Here is a 24,222-nt window from a genome sequence, read left to right on the forward strand (position 1 = left end):
GAGTTGGTCTAACATTTGAAAAATTAGTGTAATTTGTGACATTAATAGGATAAAACAGAAAAATCATAATCTTGAGAGATGTGAAAAAACTTAACAGAAATAGGTGTTTATGACATTTAGAAAAACAAAAAACAAACAAAAAAACTCTCGTCAGGCGCGGTGGCTCACCTGTAATCCCAGCACTTTGGGAGGCCAAGGTGGGAGGATCACTTGAGCCCAGGAGTTCAAGACCAGCCTGGGTAACATAGTGAAACCCCATCTCTATAAAAAATACAAAAATTAGCTGGATGTGTTGGCACATGCCTACAGTCCCAGCTACTGGGAAGGCTGAGGTGGGAGGATCACTTGAAACCAGGAGGTGGAGGTTGCAGTGAGCCAAGATTGCACCACTGCACTCCAGCCTGGGCGACAGAGGGAAACCCTATCGCAAAACAACAACGACAACAAAAACTCTCATTAAAGTATTAGAAAACTTGGATTTTTCAACCTAATGACGGATATCTATTAAAAACAACAACAGGCCAACGCCGCGCGGCCTAGAGCACGGTGCGCGGGGAGGCGAGGGGCCCGGGCCGGGCGATCGGCTAGGCCCGGCGGCGGAGGCGGCGGCGGCGGCGAGGCCTCTCCTCCGCACACACACACACACAGACCCCGGCAGCGGGAACGCAGATGACACGCCTGTAACATGGAAGCAGCCGCCGCCGCCACCGCTCTGACGACAGCGGCAGCAGTCACAACAACAGCCGCTGGCCGCGCCGTGCTGAACAAAGGTCATCCGGGCTGCGGCCCAGACGCCAGGGCTTGACCGCCGCGAAGGCCCACCCCGGGAAGGGGGTATGTTCTGTTTTGTGCTTTTTCTTTTAGAAGCTACAAAAAGGTGTTGGAGATGCTTCTATTATGAAGGTCAAAAGGCCTGTTGACTGGGGCTGCTTTTAACCCTTTCCTATTTGCTGAGAATGCAGCCGTGTGACAGTAACTGAACATTGGTCTAAAGCCTTTCCAAAAGGTCAAGGTTCACAAGAACATCTGCTCAAATTCATGACCATGGGGGATATGAAGTCACCAGACTTTGATGACCTCCTGGCAGCATTTGACATCCCAGATATGGTCGATCTTAAAGCAGCTATTGAGTCTGGACATGATGACCACCAAAGCCACATGAAGCAGAATGCTCACGGAGAGGACGACTCCCTGTCAAGAATGTTCACAACATCCACTCCTCCGAGGGCGGGGAGAAAGACGGCCACAACCCCACTGGCAATGGCCTACATAATGGGTTTCTCACAGCATCCTCCCTTGACAGTTACAGTAAAGATGGAGCGAAGTCCTTGAAAGGAGACGTGCTTGCCTCTGAGGTGACACTGAAAGACTCGACGTTCAGCCAGTTTAGTCCGATCTCTAGTGCTGAAGAGTGTGGTGATGACGAGAAGATCAAGGTGGATGACCCCCTGACAAAGAGGACGTGCGATCAAGCTTCCGGTTGAACGTGTTGACAGAGTCGGCTCCCCAGCAGGACTATGATAAGCTGAAGGCATTTGGAGGGGAAAACTCCAGCAAAACTGGACTCTCTACGTCAGGCAACATGGAGAAAAACAAAGTTGTTAAGAGAGAAGCAGAAGCCAATTCTATAAACCTGAGTGTTTATGAACCTTTTAAAGTCAGAAAAGCAGAGGATAAACTGAAGGAAAACTCTGACAAGTGCTTGAAAACAAAGTCCTGGATGGGAAGCCGAGCTCCGAGAAGAATGACACCTGCCTCCCCGGCACTGCGCCATCAAAGACAAAGTCATCCTCCAAGCTCTCGTCCTGCGGCGCTGCCATCACGGACCTCAGCGCTAAAAAGGCGGCTTCAGACTCCTGCAAAGAACCAGTGGTCAATTCGAGGGAGTCCTCCCCATTACCAAAAGAAGTAAACGACAGCCAGGTGCCGTGGCTCATGCCTGTAATCCCAGCACTTTGAGAGGCCAAGGCGGGCGGATCACGAGGTCAGAAGTTCGAGACCAGCCTGACCAACATGGTGAACCTGTCTGTACTAAAAATGCAAAAATTAGCTGGGCATGGAGGTGCGCACCTGTAATCCCAGCTACTTGGGAGGCCAGGGCAGAAGAATCGCTTGAACCTGGGAGGCGGAGGTTGCAGTGAGACGAGATCGCGCCACTGCACTCCAGCCTGGGTGACAGACAAGACTCTGTCTCAAAAAAAAAGAGAAGAAGAAGAAGTAAACGACAGTCCGAGAACCACCGACATGTCTCCTGAATTCCAGAATCTCATAGACAGGACCAAAAAAACCATCCCTAAAGCAACCGGATAATCCCAGAAGCATCTCAAGTGAGAATGGCAGCAAGCGTTCCCCATCCTCTCCCGCAGGGTCCACACCAGCAATCCTCAAAGTCCGCATAAAAACCATTAAGACGTCTTCTGGGGAAATCAAGAGGACAGTGACCAGGGTATTGCCAGAAGTGGATCTTGACTCTGGGAAGAAATCTTCTGAGGAGATGGCATCCGTGATGGCCTCTGTGACATCCCTTCTGTCATCTCCAGCATCAGCTGCCATCCTTTCCTCTCCCCTCAGGGCGCCTCTCCAGTCCATGGTCATGACCAATGCAGTTTCACCTGCAGAGCTCACCCCTAAATAGGTCACAATCGAGCCTGCTTTCCTCCCAGTGTCTGCTGTGAAGACAGCAGGATCCCAAGTCATTAATTTGAAGCTCGCTAACAACACAACGGTAAAAGCCACAGTCGTATCTGCTGCCTCTGTCCAGAGTGCCAGCAGCGCCATCATTAAAGCCGCCAATGCCATCAAGCAGCAAACTGTCATGGTGCTGGCACCCAGCCTGGCCAACGCCAAACTCGTGCCAAAGACTGTGAACCTTGCCAACATTAACCTTTTGCCTCAGGGTGACCAGGCCACCTCTGAACTCCGCCAAGTGCTAACCAAACCTCAGCAACAAATAAAGCAGGCAATAATCAATGCAGCAGCCTCGCAACCCCCCAAAAAGGTGTCTCGAGTCCAGGTGGTGTCGTCCTTGCAGAGTTCTGTGGTGGAAGCTTTCAACAAGGTGCTAAGCAGTGTCAATCCAGTCCCTGTTTACATCCCAAACCTCAGTCCTCCCACCAATGCAGGGATCACGTTACTGATGCGTAGGTCCAAGTGCTTGGAGTGTGGGAACTCCTTTGCACTTGAAAAGAGGCTGACCCAGCACTACGACAGACAGAGCATGGACATCGAAGTAACATGCAACTATGGTACAAAGAAACTCATTTTTTACAACAAATGCAGCCTCCTTTCCCATGCCCGTGGGCATAAGGAGAAAGGGGTGGTAATGCAATGCTCCCACTTAATTTTAAAGCCAGTCCCAGCAGGTCAAATGATAGTTTCTCCGTCAAGCAATACTTCCACTTCAACTTCCACTCTTCAGAGCCCTGTGGGAGCCGGCACACACACTGTCACAAAAATTCAGTCTGGCATAACTGGGACAGTCATATCGGCTCCTTTAAGCATTCCCATCACCCCAGCGATGCCCCTAGATGAAGACCCCTCCAAACTGTGTAAACATAGTCTAAAATGTTTGGAGTGTAATGAAGTCTTCAGGATGAGACATCACTGGCTACACATTTCCAGCAGGCTGCAGACACGAGCGGACAAAAGACTTGCACTATCTGCCAGATGCTGCTTCCTAACCAGTGCAGTTATGCATCACACCAGAGAATCCATCAGCACAAATCTCCCTACATCTGCCCTGAGTGCAGGGCCATCTGCAGGTCGGTGCACTTCCAGACCCACGTCACCAAGAACTGTCTGCACTACATGAGGAGAGTTGGTTTTCGATGTGTGCATTGCAATGTCGTGTACTCTGCTGTGGCTTCTCTGAAGTCTCACATTCAAGGTTCTCACTGTGAAGTCTTCTACAAGTGGTGTGTAAGTCTGCCCCAAGCACACATTCCCACACCTACACACAGCATCCTGGCATCAAGATAGGAGAACCAAAAATAATATATAAGTGTTCCATGTGTGACACTGTGTTCACCCTGCAAACCTTGCTGTATTGCCACTTTGACCAACACATTGAAAACCAGAAGGTGTCTGTTTTCAAGTGTCCAGACTGTTATCTTTTATATGCACAGAAGCAACTTATGATGGACCATATCAAGTCTATGCATGGAACATTGAAAAGTATTGAAGGGCCTCCAAACTTGGGTATAAACTTGCCTTTGAGCATTAAGCCTGTAACTCAAAATTCAGCAAATCAGAACAAAAAGGACACCAAATCCGTGAATGAGAAAGAGAGATTGGAAAAGAAATCTCCATCTCCTGTGAAAAAATCGATGGAAACCAAGAAAGTGTTGGGAGTGTGACTGCCTGTTCATGCAGAGAGATGTGTACATATCCCACGTGAGGAAGGAGCAAGGGAAGCAAATGAAGAAACACCCCTGCCGCCAGTGTGACAAGCTCGTCCCACAGCCTGTGCCAGCACAACTGTATCAAGCACAAAGGCATCAGGAAAGTGTACGCCTGCTCACACTGCCCAGACTCCAGACGTACCTTTACCAAACGATTGATGCTGGAGAAGCACGTCCAGCTGATGCACAGCATCAAGGATCCTGACCTGAAAGAAATGACAGACGCCACCAATGAGGAGGAAACAGAAATAAAAGAAGACACCAAGGTCCCCAGTCCCAAGCGGAAGTTGGAAGAACCAGTTCTGGAGCTCAGGCCTCCCCGAGGAGCAATCACTCAACCACTGAAAAAGCTGAAAATCAATGTTTTTAAGGTTCTCAAGTGTGCCGAGTGTGGCTTCACCGCCGAAAACCTGCTTCAGTTCCACGAACACATCCCTCAGCACAAATCGGATAGTTCTTCCTACCAGTGCCAGGAGTGTGGCCTCTGCTACACATCTCACGTCTCTCTGTCCAGGCACCCCTTCATTGTACACAAGTTAAAGGAACCTCAGCCAGTGTCCAAGCAAAATGGGGCTGGGGAAGATAACCAACAGGAGAACAAACCCAGCCATGAGGATGAATCCTCCGATGGCGCCGTGTCAGACAGAAAGTGCAAAGTGTGCGCACAAACTTTTGAAAAACAACAAAAATAAACTATAGCTTCTGCATCTGAACAGAAAACTAAGCTGATGGAGGAAAGAGTTTCTTAAAAACGGCAGAGGAGATTCCAGTAAAAGTAATTCTAGTCACTCAAGAGACCAAAAGACCTCATGATCACAAAGCCACTTATGATACTAAACACTCAAGGTAAGAGGCAAAATTTATAGATAAAAGTCTTTGTAAAGATCATGAGACACATATATTGAAGCAAAGAACAACGAAGAGTCAAGTGGCAATAAGTTACTTGATATTCTTTTTTTTTTTTTTGAGACTTTCTTTCCAGCTATCATCATGATTCTCTCACTCCTCCTTCACCATTCTTCACCCAGACACACCACAGCATTGATTGAGAAGAGAGCCAAATTACCTGGGGCCAAGTTGAAGCAAGGAATCTAATCACCAGACACACAATGAAAAGAAATACTGGCAGTTGAGAATCCAACCCTAAACCCCAGTTAAGTCACTCCTTTCGACTGTCCCCTGACTTAACTAGAGACAATGATGAAGCTGCTTTTGGGCCAGATTATAATGAAAGTGACAGTGGAAGTAATGTATCTGTAAAAGATGAGGAAACTTTAGGAAACACTTCTAAGGTCCTGAAAGATAAGATAATGGAGAAAGCAAAAGAAAGCCTGGACACAGTTGGCCAGGTAGGCATAGGAGGAGCCAGAGTCCAAGCAGAAGTCAGAGCCCTTCTGGGAGCCAGACCTGAGGCCATAGCAGCAGGGCCAGTTCCGCTGAAAGTTAGAATAGCAGGAAGAAGAAGAAAAACTAGGAAAAGGAAAAGCACAAGAAACATTTTTTAAAAAGCATACATGTAGGTACTGCAGGGGAATTGGAAAAAAGCCAAAAAACACAGACATAAGAAAAGGAAGTAAAGGAAGAGCAAAAGAAAAAGAGAAGGAGAAAGATAACAAAAAGTAAAATCTGTCACCATGTAAAAGGACAGATTTTTTTAATGGACTTAATGGCTAAGTCATCTGTATTCAATTTTGTTATTATGTAAAGAGATTCAGGTCTTGTAAATAATGACATGGAAGACTCTGTGCTGCACTTAAAGTATTGCTGCTTGATTATTGGATTTTTACATCAGAGGTTGATGCAGTTTGGATATTTGTCCCCACCCCAATCTTATGTTGAAATAAAATCCTCAGTGTTGGAAGTCAGGCCTGGTGGGAGGTGTCTAGGTCATGGAGGTGGATCCCTCATAGCTTGGTGCTTTCCCTGCAAAATCTGTTGTTTAAAGTGTGTGGCACCTCCCCTACTCTCTCTTGCTTCTACTCCCACCATGTTAGACGCATGCTCCTGCTTTACCTTTCACCATGATTGTAAGCTTCCTGAGACTTCCCCAGAAGCAGATGCCAGGGCTATGCTTCCTGTACAGTCTAAAGAACTATAAGCCAATTAAACCGCTTTTCTTTACAAATTAACCAGTCTCAGGTATTTTTATAGAAATACAAGAATTGCTTAATACAGAAAATTGGTACCAAGGAGTGGGACATTGCTATGAAGATACCTGGAAATGTGGAAGCAGCTTTGGAACCAGGTAATGGGCAGAGGTTGGAAAAGTTTGGAGAGCTCAGAAGAAGAGAGAAAGATGAGAGAAAATTTGGAACTTTTTAGAGACTGGTTAAATACTTGTGACCAAAATGCTGATAGTGATATGAACAGTGAAGTCCAGGCTGATGAGGTATCAGATGGAAATGACAAACTTATTGGGAAATGGAACAAATGTCACCTTTGTTATGCCTTAGCAGAGAACATAGCAATATTGTGTCCATGTGCTAGGGATCTATGGAAGTTTGAATTTCAAAGTGATGACCTACATTATCTGGCAGAAGAAATTTCTGAGCACCAAAGTGTTTAAGAAGTGGCATGGCTGCCTCTAACAACATAAGCTCAGATGGGGGAGCAAAGGAATGACTTCAAGTTGGAAGTTATATTTAAAGAGGAAGCAGAGCATAATAGTTTGGAAATTTTTCAGTCTAGCCATGTGCCAAAGAAAGAAAAAGCTTTTTCAAGGGAAGAATCCAAGCAGGCTATGGAGTAACCACTTACTAGAGATATTTCCTTTTGGTAACAAGTATTTAACCAGTCTCTATGGAGCAACCACTTGCTAGAGATATTTACATAACTAAAAGGGAGACAAGTGTTAATATCCAAGGCAATGGGGAAAAAGCCTCCAAGGCATTTCAGAGACCTTTGAGGTAGGTGGGAATGTAAACTAGTACAACCACTATGGAAAACACTGAAGATTCCTTAAAGAGCTGAAAGTAGAACTACCATTTAATTCAGCAATCCCACTACTGGCTATCTACCCAGAGGAAAAGAAATCATTATATGAAAAAGATACTTGTACACGTACAAAAGATAGTAGCAGCACAATTTGCAATTGTAGAAACATGGAACCAACCCAAATGCCCATCAGTCAATGAGTGGATAAAGAAACTGTGGTATATATATACAATGGAATACTACTTGGTCATAAAAAGGAATGAATTAATGGCATTCACAGTGACCTGGATGAGACTGGAGACTGTTATTCTAAGTGAAGTAACTCAGGAATGGAAAACCAAATATATATTCTCACTCATATGTGGAAGCTAAGCTATGAGGATGCAAAGGCATAAGAAAGATACAATGTACTTTGGGGACTCAGTGGGAAAGTGTGGGAAGGGGGTAAGGGATAAAACACCACAAATTGGGTGCAGTGTATACTGCTTGGGTGAGGGATGCACCAAAATCTCACAGATCACCACTAAAGAACTTACTCATGTAATCAAACACCACCTGTACCCCAGTAACCTATGGAAATGAAAAGATTTACTAAGAAAGAAAGAAAAAAGAAAGCAAGAGAGGAAGAAAGAAAAAGACAAGAAAGAACAAAAGAAAGGGAAGGGAAGAAGAAACAAACAGATTGGAAAGAGGGAAGTCAAACTATTTTTGCAGAGGACACAATTATATTTGTGTGTAAAAATCCTAAGAAATACACAAAACTACTAAAATAAGAAAACTTATAAAAATCATAAATTACAAAGTCAATATCATAAATTACAAAATCAAATCAATTGATTTTTACATATTGACAATAAACTATTGGGAAATGAAGATGTAAAATATACCATTTATACAATAGCCTCACAAACATTAAAATAATTAGGACTGGATTTAACAAAATGTGGACACAAGACCTATATACAAAAAGCTGTAAGCCAGGCATGGTGACATAAGCCTATAGTCCCACCTACTTGGAAGCCTGATGAAGAAGGATTGCTTGAGTGGAGTTTGAGTCTAGCCTGGCCAACATAGCAAGACCCCATCTCTATTTAAAAGTTTTTCACACACACAAAAAATAAAATCCTGTAAAATATTGCTGAAATAAAATAAAGAAGACTTGAATAAATAGAGAGATATGCCATGTTCATGGATTGAAAGACTCAGTATTGTTAAGACACCAATTTCCTCCAAATCGATCTACAGATAAAACACAATCCCATTCAAATTTCAACAAGGTTTTTTTTTTTGGTAGAAATTCACAAGCTTATTCTAAAAGCTTATGAAAATACAAAGAATCTACAATAGCCAGAACAATTTTAAAAAGAACAAAGAAGACTTATACTATCTGATTTTAAGACTTTCTATAAAGCTATAGTAATGAAGACAGTAAGGTAGACCCACAATTTCCATGAGCATGAACCCACTGCTGTACTTTATTTGCTGTAAAATGAACTTCTTGGCCAGAAGCAAGGCAGAGTGTCATACCACCATGGTGAATAAGGCATTCTTTCTGTATATGGATAATAGCTCTGGCAGGGGTATTGCAGGCAGAAAAAGCAAAGGCTGGCTGGTTCTTCCAGGGAAAGGTGCCATTGAGGGCTCAGTTGGTCTCTGCTGTTCGAAGGTTGGCCACTCAGCAATGGTGGTAGGCATTAGACTTTAGTAAGTGGACAGTCCACATCACTCTTGCCTTGGCCACTTTGAGCATGAACACTTTAGGTAGTTGAGGAAAGAGGCTGGCTGATCCAGAGGACAGATTATCTTGCCCACTGGATTATTAAAATCTTCTGCTGTAATTACTCTAGGTGAGCATTCACATGGGATGCAGATATCTTCACTTTTGTGGCCAATCTGAGAGGTCTGTCCATACATTGCTTCCTTGAATGCCTTGTGACCAATTTTCCAATTGTGTCCCTTCCAAGCCCAGCCAGCTAAACCATTAGCCACTGCCCATAAATCAGTGTAGATCCATATCTTTGGTAACCTCTTCTTTCAGGGAAATAATCAGGGGTACTGCTTGAAGTTATGCCCAGTAGGAGTATTTTCCTTCACTACTGTCTTTCAGGGCCACACCAGAAAGTCCTCCTGTTTAAATCTCCACACAAACAAACCAACTGTAAAAAGACATTGATGAGGCCTGGCACCGTGGCTCACACCTGTAATCCCAGCACTTTGGGAGGCCGAGGCGGGTGGATCATGAGGTCAGGATATCAAGACCATCCTGGCTAACACAGTGAAACCCCGTCTCTACTAAAAATCCAAAAAATTAGCCAGGCATGGTGGTGGGCACCTGTAGTCCCAGCTACTCGGGAGGCTGAGGCAGGAGAATGGCATGAACCCAGGAGGCAGAGCCTGCAGTAAGCCAAGATCGCACCACTGCACTCCAGCTTGGGTGACAGACTGAGACTCCGTCTCAAAAAAAAAAAAAAAAAAAAAAAAGACATTGACGAGAGATTGCAAACGGAATGTGTATTAATATTAGATCTTATTAAGACAATATTATTAATTTGTTGGATGTGATAATGAAGTTGTGGTCATGTATATTTAATCCTGATTTGTTAGAAAGATATTCTGAAGTATTTGAGGGTAAAAAGATATGATGTATGGGGATTTTCTTTAACATTCTTTCAGGCAGGGGAAAGTCAGGGAATAGATTAAGCAAGAATGGAAGAATGATAATAATTGTTAAATCTGGGAGATGGGTACATGCAAGTTCATTAAACTGTTTTGTCTATTTTTGTATCTGTTAAAATTTTCACATGATAAAAAGTCTCTTAAAAAACTGATGAAAGCTATAGGCAATCTCCTTTTATAAATCTACCTAAGAGGCTGGGCGTGGTGATTCATGCCTGTAATCCCAACACTTTGGGAGGCCGAGGTGGGCAGATCATGAAGTCAAGAGATCAAGACCATCCTGGCCAACATGGTGAAACCCCAACTCTACTAAAAATACAAAAATTAGCTGGGCGTAGTGGCGTGCACCTGTAGTCCCAGCTACTCAGGAGACTGAGGCAGGAGAATCGCTTGAACCTGGGAGGTGGAGGTTGCAGTGAGCTGAGATCATGCCACTGCACTCCAGCCTTGCAACAGAGCGAGATTCTGTCTCAAAAAATAATAATAATAATTAATAAATAAAAATAAATCTACCTAAGAATGCATTCTAAATATTATCCGGCCTCATCAGCTTATGATCTCAAAATATGGTCCTATTTCTATTTAGACCCAATTTAGAATGACTGTAAGCATTGCCCCCATCTGCCACCTCCCCAAGCAGGGGCATATTCTCATCCTCTCCATACTCCATTATTCCAAGAAGCCCACAAAGGGGTTCTGCATATTAGACCACAAACTAGGCAGAAGCTGACAGCCATCCCTATTATTTTCTATACTCTGACTCTCTAAACCCAGCTCCCATTTGTCTACATCTACTGCCTGAGAAGCCACTCAAAGAGGCTTAATCACTGCTGCTGTTGACAAAAAGAAAGACAAAGAAAGTCCTAGAAACAATTCCAAATTAAAAGACACTAAGATACAAGACAGCTAAATGCAATATGCAATCCTGAGTTGGGTTCTTGCTATGATTGACATGTTTGTGCCCCTACAACTCCCATCCTTACCATCAAATGTTGAAATCCTAACCCCTAAAGTGATGATATTAGAAGGTAGGACTTTTAGGAGGTTATTAGGTCATGGAGGTAAGTTCTCATGAATGGGATCAGCACCCTTATAAAAGAGGCGGAGAGACCCCTCACCCCTTTACCATGTGAGGACACAGCAAGAAGTCACCATCTATGAGCCAGAAAGCAAGGCCCTCGCCAGACACTGACTCTGCCAGCACCTTGCTCTTGGACTTGCCAGTGTCCAGAACTGTGAAAATTAATCTCTGTTGTTCATAAGCCACCCAGTCTATGGTATTTTGTTATAGTAGCCTGAATGAACTAAGACAGTCTTAAACTGGGGGAAAAAATGGCTATAAAGTCATGATTGAGACAACTGAAATTTCAATATGGGCTGTAGATTATAGTATATTCGTGTTAAATTTCCAAATTTGGATCATTGCATAGTGGTTATGTAAGAGAATGTCCTCACACTTAGGAAATACACACTGATGTATTAAGGAGTATAAATTATCACTGAAAATTCTCCCCCTCAACACAGCCTTTCAGCTACACAATTTCCTTCCCAATAGCGAACAAATGTTATCTCCTTCTTGGATATATCCTCACAAAGGCATTTCATGCTTTTACAAACAATACATGCCCTAACATCTCTTTTATAACAAAAGTGAGATCATTCTCTATAGTCTATTCTGCATTTCGCTATCTTTCTTTTTTCTTTCTTTTTTTTTTTTTTTTTTTTTTTTTTTTTTTTTTTTGAGACAGAGTCTCGCTCTGTAGCCCAGGCTGGAGTGCAGTGGTGTGGGTCTCGGCTCACTGCAACCTCCGCCTCCCAAGTTCAAGTGATTCTCCTGCCTCAGCCTCCTGAGCAGCTGGGACTACAGGCGTGTGCCACCACACCCAGCTAATTTTTTGTATTTTTAGTAGAGACGGGGTTTGACCCTGTTAGCCAGGATGGTCTCAATCTCCTGACCTCGTGATCCACCCACCTCGCCCTCCCAAAGTGCTGGGATTACAGGCGTGAGCCACCACGCCCAGCCTGGCTGTCTTTCTTAATACAGTCATGCATCACTTAATGACAGGGATATGGCCTTAGGCAATTTTGTCTGTTGTTCTGTGAACATCTTAGAGTACTTACACAAACCTAGATGGAGTAACCTACTACTCACCTAGGCTATGTGGTAATGGCTACTGCTCCTACACTACAAACCTAAACATGTTAATTTACAGAACACTGTAGGTAATTGTAACAAAATGGAAAGTATTTATACATCTAAACACACCTAAACATAGAAAAAGTACAGTAACAATATGGTGAAAAGATTAAAAATGGTATACCTGCGTAGGGCAACTCCATTATAATCTTATGGGATCACCATTATATATGTGGTCCATCACTGACAAAAACATTTGTTAGGCAGGGCATCACTGTAATCTTGAAGATCAATCCACATCAGAACGTGAAGTGCCTCCTCATTATTTTTTACCACTACCTAGTATTCCACTGTGAGATGTACCATAACTGAAGCAGTTCCCATTCTCTGGATATTCAGCTTGTTTCCAATCTTTTGCTATCCCTTATTAATACCTGTAGAATAGCAAACATCAAGGGACCCAGGAAGATTAGGAACATAAACATATAGTAAAAGTATGACATTAATACGTCATTAATAATTTCATTAGGAATTATATTTTAAATGGCTACTAAGAAATACAATGTTTTATGTTATGAGTCAGGAAACTAGATGTGTGAAGGAATGATTGACGAGTATGAAAAATCAATAATCTGCCTGTAATCCCAGCACTTTGGGAGGCCGAGGCGGGTGGATCACGAGGTCAAGAGATCGAGACTATCCTGGCCAACTTGGTAAAACCCTCTCTCTACAAAAGTACAAAAATTAGCCAGGCATGGTGGCATGCGCCTGTAGTCCCAGCTACTCAGGGGGCTGAGGCAGGAGAATCGCTTGAACCTGGGAGGCGGAGGTTGCAGTGAGCCGAGATCATGTCACTACACTTCACCCTGGCGACAGACCGAGACCGTCTCAAAAAAAAATAGAAGAAGAAAACCCAAGAATGATTGTGAGGAGGTCAATGTTAACAGCTCTCTATATTAACTATTAAATAAAACTTCCTGGAAAAGCATTTGAATACCATGAGATTTTTTTCTTTTTTTTTTTTTTTTGGAAAACTATTCCAGACATGAAACCCAAATGACAATTAAGAGTACTAGTAAGACAATTGATGGTGGTGTTGTTATTGTGCCATTAATGAAAGTACTGACAGGAAAAGGATAGGACTTTGTGTTCATTAATAAAAGATCTAAAAAAAAATAATGTCCTATAATTAAAACAACAACAAATAAAGTTAGCTTTTACTTCACTCTGCCAAATAAGGCCATACTGGAAGAGAAAGAGGTAACTATTGACCTAAGAGTGAAGACTGGAGTATAAATGTACATATACATACCTATATATACACTGAGACTATGTATTTGGGGATTGTAGGACTCTTGGTTGGTAAAAGTTAATTCTGTATCACTTTTATCCTCAATATTTTTCCTTAGGTTCTTTTTATTTTATTTTATTATTATTATACTTTAAGTTTTAGGGTACATGTGCACAATGTGCAGGTTTGTTACATATGTATACATGTGCCATGTTGGTTTGCTGCACCTATTAACTCGTCATTTAGCATTAGGTATATCTCCTAATGCTGTCCCTCCCCACTCCCCCCACCCCACAACAGTCCCTGGAGTGTGATGTTTCCCTTCCTGTGTCCATGTGTTCTCATTGTTCAATTCCCACCTATGAGTGAGAACATGCAGTGTTTGGTTTTTTGTCCTTGCGATAGTTTACTGAGAATGATGTTTTCCAGTTTCATCCATGTCCCTACAAAGGACATGAATTCATCATTTTTTATGGCTGCATAGTATTCCATGGTGTATATGTGCCACATTTTCTTAATTCAGTCCATAGTTGTTAGACATTTGGGTTGGTTCTAAGTCTTTGCTATTGTGAATAGTGCCACAATAAACATACCTGTGCATGTGTCTTTATAGCAGCATGATTTATAGTCCTTTGGGTATATACCCAGTAATGGGATGGCTGGGTCAAATGGTATTTCTAGTTCTAGATCCCTGAGGAATTGCCACACTGACTTCCACAATGGTTGAACTAGTTTACAGTCCCACCAACAGTGTAAAAGTGTTCCTATTTCTCCACATCCTCTCCAGCACCTGTTGTTTCCTGACTTTTTAATGATGGCCATTCTAACTGGTGTGAGATGGTATCTCACTGTGGTTTTGATTTGCATTTCTCTGATGGCCAGTGATGATGAGAATTTTTTCATGTGTTTTTTGGCTGCATAAATGTCTTCTTTTGAGAAGTGTCTGTTCATGTCCTTTGCCCACTTTTTGATGGGGTTGTTTGTTTTTTCCTTGTAAATTTGTTTGAGTTCATTGTAGATTCTGGATATTAGCCCTTTGTCAGATGAGTAGGTTGCAAAAATTTTCTCCCATTTTGTAGGTTGCCTGTTCACTCTGATGCTAGTTTCTTTTGCTGTGCAGAAGCTCTTTAGTTTAATTAGATCCCATTTGTCAATTTTGGCTTTTGTTGCCACTGCTTTTGGTGTTTTAGACATGAAGTCCTTGCCCATGCCTATGTCCTGAATGGTAATGCCTAGGTTTTCTTCTAGGGTTTTTATGGTTTTAGGTCTAACATGTAAGTCTTTAATCCATCTTGAATTAATTTTTGTATAAGGTGTAAGGAAGGGATCCAGTTTCAGCTTTCTACATATGGCTAGCCAGTTTTCCCAGCACCATTTAATAAATAGGGAATCCTTTCCCCATTTCTTGTTTTTGTCAGGTTTGTCAAAGATCAGATAGTTGTAGATATGCGGTGTTATTTCTGAGGGCTCTGTTTTGTTCCATTGATCTATATCTCTGTTTTGGTACCAGTACCATCCTGTTTTGGTTACTGTAGCCTTGTAGTATAGTTTGAAGTCAGGTAGCGTGATGCCTCCAGCTTTGTTCTTTTGGCTTAGGATTGACTTGGCAATGCGGGCTCTTTTTTGGTTCCATATGAACTTTAAAGTAGTTTTTTCCAATTCTGTGAAGAAAGTCATTGGTAGCTTGATGGGGATGGCATTGAATCTATAAATTACCTTGGGCAGTATGGCCATTTTCACAATATTGATTCTTCCAACCCATGAACATCGAATGTTCTTCCATTTGTTTGTATCCTCTTTTATTTCATTGAGCAGTGGTTTGTAGTTCTCCTTGAAGAGGTCCTTCACATCCCTTGTAAGTTGGATTCCTAGGTATTTTATTCTCTCTGAAGCAATTGCGAATGGGAGTTCACTCATGATTTGGCTCTCTGTTTGTCTGTTATTGGTGTATAAGAATGCTTGTGATTTTTGTACATTGATTTTGTATCCTGAGACTTTGCTGAAGTTGCTTACCAGCTTAAGGAGATTTTGGGCTGAGACAATGGGGTTTTCTAGATATACAATCATGTCATCTGCAAACAGGGACAATTTGACTTCCTCTTTTCCTAATTGAATACCCTTTATTTCCTTCTCCTGCCTAATTGCCCTGGCCAGAACTTCCAACACTATGCTGAATAGGAGTGGTGAGAGAGGGCATCCCTGTCTTGTGCCAGTTTTCAAAGGGAATGCTTCCAGTTTTTGCCCATTCAGTATGATATTGGCTGTGGGTTTGTCATAGATAGCTCTTATTATTTTGAGATACGTCCCATCAATACCTAATTTATTGAGAGTTTTTAGCATGAAGGGTTGTTGAATTTTGTCAAAGGCGTTTTCTGCATCTATTGAGATAATCATGTGGTTTTTGTCTTTGGTTCTGTTTATATGCTGGATTACATTTATTGATTTGCGTATATTGAACCAGACTTGCATTCCAGGGATGAAGCCCACTTGATCATGGTGGATATGCTTTTTGATGTGCTGCTGGATTCGGTTTGCCAGTATTTTATTGAGGATTTTTGCAGTAATGTTCATCAAGGATATTGGTCTAAAATTCTCTTTTTTGTTCTGTCTCTGCCTGGCTTTGGTATCAGGATGATGCTGGCCTCATAAAATGAGTTAGGGAGGATTCCCTCTTTTTCTATTGATTGGAATAGTTTCAGAAGGAATGGTACCAGTTCCTCCTTTTACCTCTGGTAGAATTCGGCTGTGAATCCATCTGGTCCTGGACTCTTTTTGGTTGGTAAGCTATTGATTATTGCCACAATTTCAGAGCCTGTTATTGGTCTATTCAGAGATTCAACTTCTTCCTGGCTTAGTCTTGGGAGGGTGTATGTGTCCAGGAATTTATCCATTTCTTCTAGATTTTCTAGTTTATTTGCATAGAGGTGTTTGTAGTATTCTCTGATGGTAGTTTGTGTTTCCGTGGGATCAGTGGTGATATCCCCTTTATCATTTTTTATTGCATCTATTTGATTCTTCTCTCTTTTCTTCTTTATTAGTCTTGCTAGCGGTCTATCAATTTTGTTGATCTTTTAAAAAAACCAGCTCCTGGATTCATTAATTTTTTGAAGGGTTTTTTGTGTCTCTATTTCCTTCAGTTCTGCTCTGCTTTTAGTTATTTCTTGCCTTCTGCTAGCTTTCCTTAGGTTCTTGAATTTCAAAAGATAGTAACTTAATTTGACATACACTTAGACAATATCCCAAGAGCCGAAAACCACATAGGCAACTTATCCTGACCTGAAATCCTCTCTTCTTCCAGGAATCAGAGTCCAGTAACTGTCCTCTGCCAGCAGACTCAGCACTTTCTCTTCTATTACAATGGCCTTTTGTGGATTTTCACTCCTCGGACTAGACAGTTGGACCTTTGAAGGTCGGACCCATATCTTAATGATCCAGCTGTACAGAATGTATTCGAGCAAGCGTGGTGTCAGCTCCTACTCTCCAGAAGCAGCCAGCACAGGCTCTGTCCAGTGTCCACTGTACAGGGCCAGCAGTGATACTGGTGCAAGTTGCAGCATCTATGCCAGCAACGACGGCATTAATGTCTTCACCAAAGCAGTTCTAGCCTGTGATTTGGGATGCTGGGCTTGAGCATGAAGCCACCAAGCTTAACTTTCCAATCTTATTGGTCAGAATAGGCTAGGTCATCCCATGAAACAAATAAATCTCAACATTTCAGCAGTTTTGCTTTCCAATCACACGCAGGTGGATGTGGGTTGGACAGCTGGTCTGGGCAGTGTGTCTCCAGGCAGCGACTCGTGCCCTGGGCTGTTCCTAGTGTGGTTCCAGCATCACAGTTCCTTCTCTTTCACAGAACCATGAGAGCCAAGGATATGGCAAGAAATTTTAGGGGCAGGCCTGGAAACACTATGCATTAATTTCCCCTTATGCTCCATTGGCCTAACTGAAAGGCAGGCTGAGAAACCTCATCTTCCTATGTGCTTAGGAAGCAGAAATGGGACTGGGGAGGATCCAGCCAGGGTTTACCCTCCAAGAAATTTTATTCTTCCAATTTTGGTATGTGGTATATGTGAGCACTCTCTCAGAGATTTTATGAGCCACCTCTTATCTTTTCAGAGGTTCATTTTCTGATGACCCCAGCCAAGATTGGTTTTTATTATCTGCAACTAATGTCCTTGACTGGTAGAAAGATGGGAGGTTCAATAGGATGTACTGTTCAGGAGCACATACCTGCACTCAAACTCCAGGCTTTTGCTTTACTAAACTTCACACTTTTGGCAAGTGACCGGGCATCATCTTCCATAAAGTGCAGAGAATAATAGCATCTACCCTATGAAGTTGTTGTGGGGATAGAGTAAGTTAATGCGAGGAAAGTGCCTAGCACAGCTGGCCTGCAGTAAGTGCTCAGTAAATGGTATCCATTATTTATCCTCCCAAGGTATCCAGCCTTCAGAGACTTCCTGGAGGAGGTACTCACAAAGATTTGAATGATTGTAGAGGACTGGACAGAAGAAGGGGTCTTATAGGAAAATGAGCTTCTCCAGGCATGATAGATGTGTTATCTTTGTTTTGGGTTTTTAGAGTTTGTTTTAGAGACAGGGTCTCACTCCATCACCCAGGCTGGAGTGCAATGGTGTGATCATAGCTCACTGCAGCCTCAAAATCCAGGGTTCAAGCGATCCTCCCACCTCAGCTTCCCAAGTAGCTAGGACTATAGGCACACAGAACTATGGCCACCCAGCTGATTTAGATGTGTTATTTTTTAATTAATGGGTGTTGAGCACTGAAGAAAGAGCCCTCCAGTGTTTGAGTATTCCCATCATGTGCTCAAGGGAACCTCCTTGCCTGGGTCCCATTTATCTTCTCCTTTGAAATTCAGATTTGGGGGAGTTTGACTCATGGACAAGGTCTGTGCACAGGCTGCCTTCTAGCTCTGGGATGGGGGTAGTGATGGGCAAGCCCTTCCCGGGTAAGGCAGAGCCTGTGTGGCCAGTGCCTGTGTGAAGACAGCAAGGACACTGGCAAGCACACACCAGGCAGGGTTCAGGCTCGGGCTTAGGGTGTCCGGAAGGGGAGTGGCTATTCTGAAATCTCAAATCTAAGCTGAAGACCTTCCTCAAAGCCTCAGGAGATCCGGCTCACGGTGGGGACAAGTATAGAGTATTTGTTTCACAGCAGCGGTGAGCAGGCCTTCATTTGCTTCTGTGTTTTTCAAGTCACTTGTTGGGGTGTGAAAATCCCATCCCTAGATTCTCCACTAACTTCTTCACCATAAATGCAGAAGCCCCAAAGGAGCCAATTTCATGTGCCAGAGCCCAACAGGCCTGGGCTCCCATCCTCAGTGTGTTATCATGGAAGACAAGGCAATGGCAAGGAAATGGTCTTTCTTTGGGGACAGTTGTAAAGACCCTGAGTGATAAGCCCCCTCCACTGGAATGTGGCCCTTCCTATCAAGAACAGCTCCAGGAGGCCGGGTGCAGTGGCTCACGCCTGTAATCCCAGCATTTTGGGAGGCCAAGGCAGGTGGATCACTTGAGGTTAGGAGTTCGAGACCAACCTGAACAATATGGTGAAATCCCACCTCTACTAAAAATACAAAATTAGCTAGGCAGGCACCTATAATACAAAATTGGCAGGCACCTATAATCCCAGCTACTTAGGAGGCTGAGGCAAGAGAATCGCTTGAATCCAGAAGGCAGAGGTTGCAGTGATCTGAGATCGTGCCTTTGCACTCCAGTCTGGGCAACAGGAGCAAAACTCCATCTCAAAAAAATAAAAAAGAACAGCTCCAGGAAATGAATATAGTGTCAGATTCAGTCCTCTTTCTCTAGAGAGGGACTTTTCTAAATATGAAAGAATCAAGGTTCCTATGTTGACCATGTCTTCTCAAAGGACGACAGTCCAAGTTCTCACTGAAACAACAGTAGTAGGCAGCAGAAAGACAGCGGAGAGGGAGGGGAAGAAGTAGAGGTATGGACTTAAGGACTGGGTGACATGGCCAGGGAAATGGACATTAATACTCAACAGGCTAAGTCAAGGATGTTTGATATGCCCATCCCACTGCTGGGTTTCAGGGAGCTGAAGGGAGCAATGGGCCAGCATTGAGGTTGAGATCTGATTTTGTCCTTTACTACCCATGGAGCCTTGGTCCATGTTAACTGTCTGAGCCTCAGTTTCTTCATTTATCAACTATAGATAAAATTCCTTGCCCCGGCTGCTTCACAGGATTTTCATGAGGAACCAAAACACACAGACACACACACACATACACACATACACACACACACAAAAACACTTTATATAAAGCTTTATAATCCAGAAGGGGTTGTTTTAAGACAAAGCATTATTATAGTTGAAGTTAAGATAAATTCTAGCTCTCCGGGAACCTACAATCCAGTTGTAGAAATAAAATACATGAAATTAAAATACGTAAGTAGCAAATAATGGCAATCTGTGCTCAGCACGAAATAGTATTATCAAACCCACATTCAGTAAGTTTTCTGAGAGTCAGATGTAGAGTGACTCAGGTAGAACAAATTTCATAGAAGTGGTGTTAAGAACTGAAATGGGTCCTAGAAAAAAAGAAGGTTGTAGAAAAATTGCAAGAAGGAAGGCAATTGTGTGTGTGTGTGCATTTTAAGCTGAAAAGCTCAACCAGGACATACACTATGCTAGGCTAGAGACACATACTCTGACTGTGAAAGGTAAGAAATAGGTCTAAAGTAGAGATAGGCAAACTACAGCCCCACAAGCCAATTTTGGTACAAGCTCTAAGCTAAGAATAATTTTTACACTTAGAAAATGTTACAAGGAAAAAGAAAAAAAAGGAGGAGTGACACAGACCTTATGTGCCCCACAAAGCCTAAAGTATTTACTATCTGTCCCTATACTGACCAATACGTACATGAAGATTCAATGACAATGAAAATACAACATATTCAAATTTGTGTGGTGCAGCCAAAACAGTGCTGATAGGGAAATGTATAGCACTGAGTGAAATATTTATATTAGAAAAGACAAGAAGCCGCAAATTAATATTACAAGGTCCTATATCAGGAAACTAGAAAAATAAGAACAAACTAAACAGGGGATGGGCATGGTGGAATCCCAGCATTTTGGGAGGCCAAGGTGGATGGATCACTTGAGGCCAGGAGTTCAAGACCAGCCTGGCCAACATGGTGAAACCCCATCTCTGTAACCCCAGCTATTTGGAAGGCTGAAGCACAAGAATTGCTTGAGCCTGGGAGGTAGAGATTGCAGTGAGCCGAGATTGCACCAAATCCTTGAAATCCTCACATGCACTCCAGCCTGGGCAATAAAGCAAGATCATATCTCAAAAAACAAAACAAAACAAAAAAGGAAAAAAAAGAAAATGAAACAAAAAGCAAACAGAAGGAAGAAAAAATGACAATAGCAGAAGTAAATGAAATTGAAAAAATACATAGTAAATTAATGAAGCAAAACTGGTTATTTCAAAAGATTTGTGAAATTGACAAACTTCTATCAAGGCGGGTGGATCACTTGAGGCCTGGAGTTCGAGATCAGACTGGCCAACGTGGTGAAACCCCATCTCTACTAAAAACCAAAAATTAGCCAGGCATGGTGGTACACACCTGTGGTCCAGCTACTCGTGAGCCTGAAGCACAAGAATTGCTTGAACCCAGGAGGCAGAGGTTGCAGTGAGCTGAGATCACAACACTGCACTCCAAAAAAAAAAAGGTTTTTTTGTCAAAAAAAAAAAAACAGACTGACAAAGGAAAAGAGGGAAAATACAGTATCAGAAATGAAACAAGAGATATCATTACAGACCCTACAGACATCAAACGGATAATAAAGGAATACTACAACTTTACACACATAAATCTTGACAATTTTCATAAAATGAACCAAATCCTTGAAACCCACACATGACCAAAAATCAACTAATATGGTATAAAAAGTTTGAATAGCCATATAACTATTGAGAAAATTAAACCCCTAATTTTAAAACTCCTCCCCCAACCAAATCTCCAGGCACAGATGCCTTCACCACTGAATTATGGCAAACTTTTAAAGAAGAATTAACTCCAATGCTACACAATCTCTTCCAGAATATAGAAAATAAAGAAACACATCCCAATTTATTTTGTAAAGTTAATATTACCCTGATGCTAAAACCAGACAAATATATTAAAAAAAGAAAAAATGACAGATCAACAGTCCTGATGAATATAGAAATAATCCTTATTAAAAAATAGCAGAGAATTCAATAATATCCAAAAAGAATTATACACCACCATCAAGTAAGGGTTATTTCAGGAATGCAAAGCTGGTTCAATATTTGAAAATAAATCAAGGTAATCTACCATATTGCCATGCTACAGGAAAAAAAATTACATGATTATGTCAATTGATGCAAAAGAAGAATTTTACAAAATTTGACACTCATTTATAACAAAAATTCTCAAAATACTTAAGAGAGAAACTTTCTCAAATTAATAAAGATCAGCTACAAAAAAAAATCTACAGATAACATCATATATAATGGTAAAAGATGGAATACTTTCTCCCTAAGATTAGATACAAGACAAGGATGTCTTTTATCACTTCTAGTACTGGAAGGGCTAGCCAGTATAACAATAAAAAGAAAAAAAAAAGGAAATAAAGGCCAGGTATGGTGGCTCATGCCTGTAATCCCAGCATTTTGGGATGCTGAGGCAGGTGGATCACGAGGTTGGGAGTTTAAGACCAGCCTGGCCAACATGGTGAAACCCTGTCTGTACTAAAAATACAAAAATTAGTCAGGTGTGGTGGCTCACACCTGTAGTCCCAGCTACTCAGGAGGCTGAGGCAGGAGAATGGCTTGAACCCAGGAGGCAGAGGTTGCAGTGAGCCAAGATTGCACCTTTGCACTCCAGCCTGGGTGAGAGAGCAAGACTCTGTCTCAAAAAAATAAAAGTAAATAAAATACATAAAAATCATCAAGAAAAAGTTGTCCTATTTGCACATCATATGATCATCTATAGAAATCCTCAGGGAGGCGGGGCACAGTGGCTCACACCTGTAATCTCAGCACTTTGGGAGGCTGAGGTGGGCGAATCATGAGGTCAGAAGATCAAGACCATCCTGGCTAACACGGTGAAACCCCATCTCTACTAAAAATACAAAAAATTAGCTGGGCGTGGTGGCAGGCGCCTGTAGTCCCAGCTGCTAGAGAGGCTGAGGCAGAAGAATGGCGTGAACCCGGGAGGCAGAGCTTGCAGTGAGCTGAGATTGCGTCACTGCATTCCAACCTGGGCGACAGAGCAAGACTCCGTCTCAAAAAAAAAAAAAAAAAAAGTAGAAATCCTCAGGGAATACACCTAAATGAAACAAAACCAATAAACAAAATCATCCAACTCCTAGGAATTATGGTAAGACTAAAAGATACAAGTTCAACATGCAAAAAATACTTGTATTACTATATATCCATGGAAACTGAAATTTAAAATACCATTTATGACTGTAATAAAAATTTCTAATACTTAGGTGTGAATATAGCAAAACCTATACAAGACTGAATGCAAAAAATGACAAAATGCTGATCAAAAAAATTAAAAGATTAAAATAAAGAGAAATAAATAGAGACATAGCATGTTCACGGGTTACAACACCCACCATGCTGTTAATATATACTTTTGCTACAATTTCTATAAAAATCCCAGCAAGTTTTTTACAGATATACACAAGATTGTTTGAAAATGTATATGGGATGGCAAAGGAACTTAAAAAGCTAAAACAATTTTGAAAATGAAGACTAAGGTAGGAGGGATAATTCAACCCAATTTTAAGACATTGCATAGCTACAGTGATCAAGACTTTGTGATACTGGTGGAGTAATAGACACATAGATCAATGGACTAGAAGACCCCAAAGCAGCCCTGTACAGGTACAATCTACTGATTTTTTTAAGGTGCAAAAGTAATCAATGCAGGAAGAATGGTCTTTTCAACAAATGGTATTTGACCAAGTAGACATCCATAGGCAAAAAATGAACCTTGACCTAAACCTCACAACTTATATGAAAATCAACTTAAAATATTTGCAAACTACTCATCTGATAGAGGATTAATATCCAAAACATACAAGGAGCTCAAACATCTCAACAGCAAAAACAAACAATCCAATTAAAAATGGATTATAAATTTAAATGTAAAACTATAAAACTTCTAGAAGAAAACATAGGAGAAAATCTTTAGGACCTAGGGCTTGGTGAAGAGTTCCTGGTCATGGCATTAAAAACACAATTCATAAAAGAAAAAAAAAAAGGTTAAGTAGTACATCATCAAAATTTAAAACTTTAAAAGAAAGAAGGCCCAAGCAAATAAACTGAATGACAAAAAAAATGAGACATCACAAAGGATAGCACAGAAATGCAAAGGATCATTAGAGACTATTATGAAAACCTATATGCCAATAAATCTGAAAACCTAGACGAAATAGACAAATTCCTGAACACGTACAACCTACCAAGACTGAACCAAGAAGAAATAAAAAAAAACTAAACAGAACAATAACAAGTAATGAGATTGAATCAGTAATAAAAAGTCTTCCAACAAAGAAAAGCCCAAGACCAGATGCCTTCATCATTGAATTATACTGAACTTTTAAAGAAGAATTAGTACTAGTCCTTCTTAAACTATTCCCAAAAATTGAAGCAGAGTGTATTCTTGCTAACTCATTCTACAAGGCCAGCATAACCCTGATACCAAAACCAGACAAGAACACAATAAAAAAAAAAAAAAACTTACAGGCCAATATCACTA

General features: G+C 41.7%; 2 pseudogenes; both read left to right on the top strand.

Moving 5' to 3' along the window:
* Positions 1–912: 912 nt before the first annotated feature.
* Positions 913–5,092, top strand: LOC100581979 (annotated as a pseudogene).
* Positions 5,093–5,147: 55 nt separating this feature from the next.
* On the top strand, positions 5,148–6,040 carry LOC100582309 (annotated as a pseudogene).
* The last annotated feature ends 18,182 nt before the right edge of the window (positions 6,041–24,222 follow it).

This window comes from Nomascus leucogenys, chromosome 18, assembly GCF_006542625.1.
Source record: "Nomascus leucogenys isolate Asia chromosome 18, Asia_NLE_v1, whole genome shotgun sequence".
NCBI classification, from domain to species: Eukaryota; Metazoa; Chordata; class Mammalia; order Primates; family Hylobatidae; genus Nomascus; species Nomascus leucogenys.